Source organism: Musca domestica, unplaced genomic scaffold (genome assembly GCF_030504385.1).
Source record: "Musca domestica strain aabys unplaced genomic scaffold, Musca_domestica.polishedcontigs.V.1.1 11, whole genome shotgun sequence".
Classification (NCBI taxonomy): Eukaryota; Metazoa; Arthropoda; class Insecta; order Diptera; family Muscidae; genus Musca; species Musca domestica.
In genome coordinates, this window is record NW_026712133.1 from 9948405 (window position 1) to 9958576 (window position 10172).

Genomic DNA, 10172 nt, shown 5'->3' on the forward strand with positions numbered 1-10172 from the left:
CTGTGGTACTTGTTTTGTCGTTTACATATTCACTTAAAATTAACTATTAGGCAGATAACAAATGTTTTTTTTTGGGTAGGAATGTGTGAATGCATATTTTCGTGAAGGTATGGTTTGAAAAACGTTTATTTGCAAATTGCATCTTTTGTTATTTTACTTCATAAAAAAGTAAACTTAAATTTTGATTGTATACCACCTACTGAATGTGATTTTCAAGAATATTAAAAATTAAATTCTTTTTTATGTAGGCACCTAAATTTTTGAATGAAAACTTGAATATTTTTTAAGTTTTTCCACGGTTAAAAGCAAAAAGTTTCTGAAGAAGAAATGAGTTAGGACTCAAATAAATAAGAATATATATAATTTCAAAACACACAAGCTTCTGTATAGAGTTTCAAATCCTTCCCATCTCCTTTCTATAAACCCGATTTGACATCAATGAAATTTTCACTTTGGCATACGACTAAGATTTGTTGCGATGACACATGTAGCGCCTACTGTTTGTTTCTTAGCTAAAGACTAGGAGAAGTAAAACTTAAAGAAAGTGATGCGCAAAAACTAATGTAGTTAAAAAAAAACATTATAACGACAAAAACCCATAAAATAGGAGACGAAATATGTAATTTTATTCAGATAGAAATAATATAAAATATTTGATCCAATTATTTTAAAATTGAAATAGAAAATAGACTTATATAAAGTTAAAAACGTTTTCTGTTTTCTTTTTGTAAAATAAGATTTAAAAAAAATTATTATTATTTCATTGAACATTACATTTTTTCTGTACTTTTAGTATGAGCGATACAAACGAGTAAGTGTCCCACTAGTCGTCACTTTACGGGTTTGCTCACCTTTAAAACGTTTAGGGGTCTAAAATGTTTATTTCTAGCAGTTAACAAAAATGACAAAGTTAATATTACTTAGAAAATTTAGTAGAAGTATTTTATATAAAAATATATGAGAGACATTAGCTTAATATATATTTTTATGAAAATGCCACAAAATTGCAAAGAATACCAAAAAGTTTACTTATAAAATAAATACAAATTGAAAACTTTGCCTGCTCTTTTCACGTCTTTATACCCTACACCACATATGTCTTTGTACATTTGTTTTTAACATGGAGAAGAAAGCGAGATAGACCCATAGTTCCTCCTAATTATCTTCTAGCAGATCACATTCTGAGTCGATTTATCCATGTCTGTCCGTCTGTCCATGTATTTTGTAAACAAAGTAAAGATGGCATTTATTGCCCGATCGAGATGATATTTTGTACAAATAATTTATTTGACCCAAGGACAACCCCTATTGGAGATGATCGGGAAAAATTTATATATTTCCCCATATATATCTTCAACTGATTTCGGAATAATTTTGTACCAAATGTCCAACATCAGTCCAAATGACCTGAATTTTGGCACATCCCTAATTCAGTCTAGAAGCAAGTAAATCAAATTGGGCGAAAATCGGGTAAGTTCCTCACATGTGTAATATACATTTCACTACAATGGTCTTTGGTACCAGATATTTGATACAGCTAAGAAATAAGTGCCTAACATTTTGTCAAGATCGGTTCAGATTTGGATATAGGTCCCATATATAATTTAATCCTCAAATGAACTGAATTTTGGCACTTCCGATGGAATTCAGCCTAGAAGGAAGAACTTCAAATGTTATTGAAAATCGGTTCAGATTTAGGTACAGCCAGAATACCTCTGTCAAATTCTATCAAGATCGGATCAGATCTGGATAGCTCTCATATATATCTTTGTCCGATATCAGGTTTATTGTGCACCAAATGTTAGTCTAACAGAACTGAATCTTGGCAATTCCGACTAAATGTATCCTAGAAACAAGTAATTAAAATTTGATGAAAATCGGTTCAGATATAGCTATAGCTCCCATATTCAAGTCTCATCCGATTTAGGATTTTAAGTTTCTCACATGTGTAATATGCATTCCACTATAATGATCTTTAGTACCAGATATTTGATATAGCTCAGAAATAAGTGCCTAAAATTTTGTCAATGATATTTGATACCGATGCCAAATTTCATCGAGATCGGTTTAGATTTTAATATGCCTTCGATATATACTTCATCCGATTTTACGGTTATAGTTCACAATATATGTAATATCAGCCAAATTGGATAGATTTTTTCATATTCAACCGAATTTTTCCATTTGGTGAAACGCGGCCTGGTATACTCGTATCTATTGCTCTGAAAAATATTTTTTAAAATAATTCTTATCGAAGTCATATCATGCATTATATTTGGTACTAGGGGTACAAAAGCCTCCGTCAGATTTGATGAAAATCGATTCAGAGTCGGTTATAGTTCCCAAATTATGACAACTCTAAAGCCATGATACGCATTCAACTACGGTTCATAGTTGGTATACATAAATTCCCAAAATATATATTTTTTACGGGAGCTCTACTAAATACGCATAGTGGTGTAGGGTATAATATAGTCGGCCCCCAACGAGTTTTGATTTTTTTTACTGTTTTTTTATTGAAAGTATAAAATTAATTGAGTTTACGTTCTATTTTCTTTTTTACTCCCTTTACTTGCGTCTAGTTTGCACTTGACGTATATACGTAACGTATGTTTATACAAATATGTATTAGTTTCTGGCTTCCATTTTTAATAAATGTTGCATGACGGATTGTCAGTAAAATTGACGGTTTACTAAATTGAATTACGCGGATTTGTTTATTTTTGCAAATTAAATAAGCAAATTGGTGTAGCAAAAAACTTGTTATACACAGCCCGTATAAAAGTGTTTTTATGTAATTTATTAAATTTATTAAATTTTTATTAATTTAAAAATTAACTGTTTTACAAAACAAACTATAGCTAAGAAATAAAATTTGCCAAAAAAATAGTGAAATTTTCGTTAAAATGTATCAAAAAATGGTGTAATTTTACTACATTAAAATTTCATTTCGCTTCAATCAAAGCGCCAAGGCGGACTTAAGAGTCTACGATACAGAAATAGCTTCTTATCGGACACACACTTTTATATGCTTTGGAATGACATAAAATAGAAAAAATTGATTCACTAGATAATAGTTTCATCCAAAAATTAATTTGCATTCGTTATGCACAAAAATGTGTAACCAAGAATACCATTTTAAAATAGATCTATACGAGGAAAATGTCTGTTTGTTTGTTTGTTTCCATGTATTCTACAACATCGCCTGAAAGTAACATAGGCTATATACATTTTTGAAATTCCATTTGGAACTGGAGATATAGCATCAGAATCAGAGGTATCTTCAAAAAAATAATTTTTTTATGCACATATCTATTGATCGATTACAGATACCGTCTCTATGTGGAAAGGAATTTGGAACAAAAATAAATATGCCAAATTATATTGAAATCGGTTCGGATTTGGATATAGCTCGGCCGATTTCAAGCATTAGATGCAATAAACTCGTTATGTATCCCCAATATCAATGAAATTTGAAACGTTATCTAAAAACCTTATTTCCCAAATGACATTGAAATCGGTTCAGATTTGGATATGGCTCCCTTATACATTTTCGGCCGATTTCATGAATTTGGTGCACCAAACACGATATGTATCTCACCTTTTAATGAAATTTGAAATAAGTAACGGAATTGGGAACAAAAATGAATTTGTCAAATTGAACAGTGTGGCTTGTTTGTTCGGGATACCGTAGTATTTTGTTGTTGCAAAATGGTCAGGCTTTATCCCTTTATTGTTGTTTTTTATAAAAACAACGTTTTTTTATTAGTGGAGAACTTCATGTGATTGAATTTGGTCTAACGATGTATTTATTAAATTATAAAAGATTTGGGTATAGCTCCCATACATATATTTCGGCCGATTTTATGTATGTTATGCACCAAACACGATATGTAGGTCCGATTCCAATGAAATTCAGTATGTGTGGCGGAATTTGGTTACAATAATAAATTTGACATTTTAATAAGAAATCGGTTAAGATTTGGAAATAGCTCCCATATATATACTCGCGGCCGATTTCACACATTTGATGCCCCAAACACGGTATATACCTCAAATTTCAATAAAATATGGAAGGTGTGACGGAATTTGGTGTAAAAGTAATTTTTTTCAAATTGTATTGAAATTGTTTCAGATAGGCATTGACCCACAAAACCTTTGCAATGGTATTACGCTAACAGTAAAAAACTACACAACAATTTAATTGAGGATACGATTATCACGGGAAAGTATGTTTCCACCTCGAATTCTCCAATTGCAACAGAAATGCCACTCAACTTCAAAAGATTGCAGTTTCCTATACGTTTGGCTTTTGCTATGGAATTAATAAATCCGAAGGACAAACTCTTCGTGTATGCGGACTTAATTTGGAAGTTCCTGATTTTCTGCTTGGCATCTTCACGCGTTGGTAGACAGGGCTATATGCTTGTTTACGCATTAAAGTATTAGAATAATTAAGTTTTTTAAATTTTTGAATTTGTTTTATTTTTTTAAACCAACAAATATTTGTATATAAAATTTTCAATGCATTTAAAATCAAAAGGAGTAGCGAAGCGCACCGGGTTCAGCTAGTAAATGTATAATAGTGCACCACCTCCTCGTTAACTCGGATCGGACAAGTCGGGCCCTAGTATTTTTTTTAAATCAAAAGCTCAAGTTTTGAATAAGATATCCCAATATTACATTCTTTAACCTTTTTTTATCCGATTTTCATAAGGTTTTAACAAATTTTTGGAGGAAAAAAGTATTTTTTTTGTAATAATATACAAAAGACGGAAATTCTTACTAAATTTATATTTATAAACTATACTATATGGTAGCTCTATACAGAAAGGAGATTTGGACTTTTATACCCTCCACCATACTATGGAGGGTATATTAATTTTGTCATTCCGTTTGTAACTCCTCGAAATACTCACGTCAGACCCAACAAAGTATATATATTCTTGATCAGCGTAAAATTCTACGACGATTTAGCCATGTCCGTCTGTCTGTCTGTCTGTGTGTCTGTCTGTCTGTCTGTCCGTCTGTCTGTCTGTCTGTTGTAATCACGCTATCTTTCGAACAAATTGAGATAGAAGGCTAAAATTTTGCACACATGTATATTTTGCCAGTAGGCAGGTTAAGTTCGTAAATGGGTTATGTAGGTCCAAGTTTTCATATAGCCCCCATATAACGGTACCTCTCGATATTCGGTATTTTGATGATTTTAGCGACATTATTCACCAGAATTGTTTCAAATTTGGCATTTGAAGTTCGTAATGGATACTACAGCCTAAGACAGAAAATTATCTGTGCTGGTCCACGTCTTCGTATAGCCCCCATATAACGGTACCCCCGTAATTCGGTATTTTAATGATTTTAGCGACATTATTTAACGGAACCGTTCCAAATTTGGTATTTGAAGTTCGTAATAGATACTGCAGCAGAAAACAGAAAATGGGCCATGTAGGTCCACGTCTTCGTATAGGCCCCATATACCGTACCCCCCGATATTCGGTATTTTGATGATTTTAGCGACATTATTTACCGGGATTGTTTTAAATTTCGCATTTGAAGTTCGTAATGGATACTTCAGCCCATGCCAGAAAATTGTCTGTGCAGGTCCACGTCTTGGTATAGCCCCCATATAACGGTACCACCTATATTCGGTATTTTGATGATTTTAGCTACATTATAAACAAATTTTTCTTTATGTTTCGCATTTAAATGTTGTAATAACTTATGACAAAAGTTGCCTATGCATGTATACGTCGTCGTATAGACATTCGGTATTTTTAAGATTTTAACAGAATTTTTAAAGGATTTTTTTTATTTTATTTATTTATTTTATTTTTTTGGAAATTGCCAAATTTGTACCAAATGGTGGAGGGTATTAAAAGTTCGGCCCGGCCGAACTTACAGCTTTTTTACTTGTTATTCTTGTAATGCTGTTGCTAGCAAGAACATTTAATGATAAAGGTTTGGATATCAAATTTTGACACTTACTATGGGTTTTATTTTCATTGATTCGTATAAATCTCTCTAATTTTGTATGTAAAACGTATGTAAAATTATAGTTTGTCTGTCGTACACCGATGTCGCAGTGACCAGGCTCTGTCGCCAAAATCAATTCATATTTGGAGGTGTGGCTAAATTTAATTTAAACTAATGATTATTTTATTCACTTTAGTATTCATATACAATCAACGCACAGCATGACCAGACATTTTAATTAATAACGAAAAAGAAAACGAAACAAAATCCACCCCATTACCGGACATGTTTCACATATAACTTATTAGTTGGTATTTGAGATGGCTATTGAATTATGTCTGCGTCTGTGGACAAGAGACAACATCACCTGATTATCATAATTTAATGCCACAGAAATGAAATACATAAATAAATATGTAATTTATTAAATAAATGAAAGAAAGCATACACATACGCACAGACATATGCAACTCTTTAGTTGTCTAATCGACAATATTTAATAAACACTTTGCAGAGGAAAAATATTTTCATCGGTTTTAATAATGGAATCAACTAATCGTTGAGATTACTTTTCAAATGATAAGAATAACACATTCTGTTTTACCAAGGCTAAACCGGTATTTAGAAAATCAAAGCGTTAATGGAATCATTTTTTGTCCTTATCGGTACAATTTATTAATAATATATTATCGCAATTTAGAACTTGAACCCTCTAGAACTTGAATATGTAGAACATATCAGGTTCTGTGTCGACTACAATATATTCATATTATTTATTGAAAAAAAAAAAACTGACTGATATATGACTTTTTTTTAAATGTTGTCTTTTTACGGAGAGCTACCAGTTGAATTTCTTATTAATGTTATAACATGTAGAGAATGTGCCTCATCGAAATTACGGGTTTACCTTATGTCTTCTTAGATCATCACGAATAGAGATTCTCGCCTCTTTGTCTGTCGGCTAGTGCGCACCATAACTCTCTAAAATATGCAATATGGTCCAAACCAATAGACCAATAGAGTTTATAAAAAGTCATATGATTAAGAAGTAATTCCGATGTCTGTGGAATGCCCTAGAGCAAATGGCGTATTTTTTAAGAAAATAATAAGATTATTATTAAAAAAAGGTATTGATAAACGTCTATGTCAATTTTATATTCTGTGAATATGTTTAGTATATTATTTTCGTCCGTGAGTCCTTTGGAGTAGAACTTACAGTATCATTTGTTCTCATCACAACAAGAACATAAAACGAATTTTGGAAGGTCTTTCTGGTCCCTTTGATTTTTGGCCTAAAAAACATATCATTGGACCAATAGTGGAATGTATGTGGGCGAACACTATTGAGGGACGAACCCTATTGAAGGACGAAACCTATTGAAATTGGAGAAAATCGGTAAAAATTTGGATATAGCTCCCACATATATCTCCGTCCGATTTGCTTCTTATTGTGCACCAAGTGTATAATATTAGTCTAAATGGGATGGAATTTAGCATATACGACTAAATTAAGCCTAGCCGTTACAACGATATTTGGAGAAATATATCAAATACAGATCAAAAATACCTTTGCCATATAGCCCCCTCATATATATCTACTCGATTTCAAGTTTATTGTGCACGAAATGGTTAATATAAGGCCGAATTGAATGGATTTGGCACATACGAATTTAGCCTGAAAGAAAGTGTATCTAATTTGGTGAAAATAGGTTAAGATATAGGTATAAGTCCCATATATATGTTTCATCAGATTTTCTATTTTACTCTCACACACCCGGAAAATAATCTCCTCAACAACGATATTTGGTGCCAACTATCAGATACAGCATAGAAATACCTCTGCAATAAAATAGAAATAAAACTGCAACAAAGTCAAACGCCATAATTTTTAATTTTTTTTTTAATTTTATTGAAAGAAAGCAAAATATCTCGGAAATAGCATCAAATTTTAGAATAAGTTTAGAATTGGTCACCTTTGGCACGAATTATGGCCAATGAAACCGTCACACGCTGCTCGAATGTTACTCTGCCGAATTTTGGCCCATTCCCGACGAAGCGCTAGCATGAGGTGATCGACACATTGGTATTTTTTAGTGCCAACTTGCTTTCCAAAATACTCCAGATGTAATAGACCAACGGATTGGTATCCTGAGATTTTGGTGGCCATTGTGCGCTGAAAATGAAGCGAGGAACCTCATTTTGTAACCATTCTTGGGTGGCGCGTGCTGAGGTCCTATTGGAATGTCCAAGGTCTGTGGCCAAAATGTTTGCGTGCCCAAGGTTTAATACACCCTCCAAAATATTTTCGCGATAATATTCGGCATTTAATCTGACCATCGGCTGCTATGGCAGCCCACTCCATCACCATGGCCGGCGCTTGAGTTCTGATGGCCAAGCGAAGGTGCATACTTTCAGCTGACCTCTTTGGCAAGTAAAGACGATTATATTGTTTGTTTACAAACTGCTGAAGAACGAATGTTTTCATGTCGGAGAAAACCAAATTCTGCAGTTCACCACTTTCGGCCAAGCAAAACAACACTTTAGCTCTTTTGAGTCTATTTTCTTTCTGTTGCGGTGTAAGTTCTTGCACTTTTTGGAATTTCAATGGCTTTACCCCGAGCTCATTTTTCAATATTTGCAGAATGGAATATTGCGATATGTTCAGCTTCGATCAAGTCGCTTCTTTACTTTTCGAACCATTTCTGCTGATGTTGCTGTTATCTTCCGTCCACTTCCTTGACGTCGTGCTACGCTACCAGTATCACGGTAACGAGCGATTTATTCACATTTGGTATTCCAGCCAAATATAAAGCAATCACACTATCACGCTTGAATTCCATCACGAATAACATTTTTTCGGGAAAATTCTCACCAAAATACTTTTGGACGCTTGTAAACAATGTAATGAGCTGTCACTGGAATCGGACGAGTGACTTAGAAATGACAGCAGTCTGAAGTTGGTTGCAGTGTTTTCATCTCACCCTGTATATCTTCATCCGATTTCAGGTCTATTGTTCCTAAAAAGTGTAATATCATCTCAAATAGGATGGAATTTGAGGAATATCAGTTCAGAAATAAATGACTCCGTCAAATATATTAGTTCCTTTCGGTGTTAAAGTATAACTGCTTTAGTTTTAATTCTCATAAAATCATCATAAAAACTTTATTTTTTATATGTAACTCTACTATACATGCAAAGTGCTGTAGGGTATTATAAAGTAGGTCCCGCCCGACTTTGGTCTTTCTTTACTGGTTTTCATTTGGAATTGTAAAGAATATAATGAGTGTTTTTAACCTGAACATCCTTACGAAATACAGCAGATACTTTTAAATAATTACTTAAAACTAATAATCGTTTGTACACGACTACAAAAAAATAATAAAACCGTATCAATGTATTTTGAAAAGAAAATTAATTTAACGTCATATTGATATAGATATAGAGATGAATGTTGCCGCTATCGACAGATAACGAATCACTCGAATTACCCACGAACATACAAATGTATGTATGTATGTACATACATATGTCTTATGACGTGATTAGGTGGTCATAATCACTGGTGATCATCATGTGTATTCGATCCCATGCCACTAACATTCAAACAAAGAAAGGAGCGATAAAGCGATGGAATGAAATTAAAATTCTAATAAAAATCAATTCAATTTGGGACAGTTATAATCGCCATTAAAATAGATTACGAAATTCCGGTTTGTTCAATAATAAATAGAAAGGAATTCAGTTAATTTTACACAAATAATCTGATCAAAAATAGTAATTTATTTGATAATCGTGTATACATAGACTTGCTGATTAAAAGAAAAATAATAACAAAGTAATAATTGCATGAGTTTTAATTTAACCAGTAAGGAAGGCTCAAAAGTCGGGCGGGGCCGACTATACGATACCCTACACCACTATGTATATTTAGTAGAACTCTAGAAAGAAAGGTTTATATTGCAATTTCTGAGCTTTATGATATATCTGGTACAAACTATCATTATGGTAGAGTGCATATTCTGAAAGTTGGAGATTTAAAAACCAAATCGGATGAAACACTTAACTCGGTTGAATTTCGAAAATTCACTCCATTTGGGCTAATATTAGCTATTTGGTGCACAATAAACCAGAAATCGAATAATGATATATATGAAGGCTATATCCAAATCTGAGCCGATCTTCATAAAATTGAAAA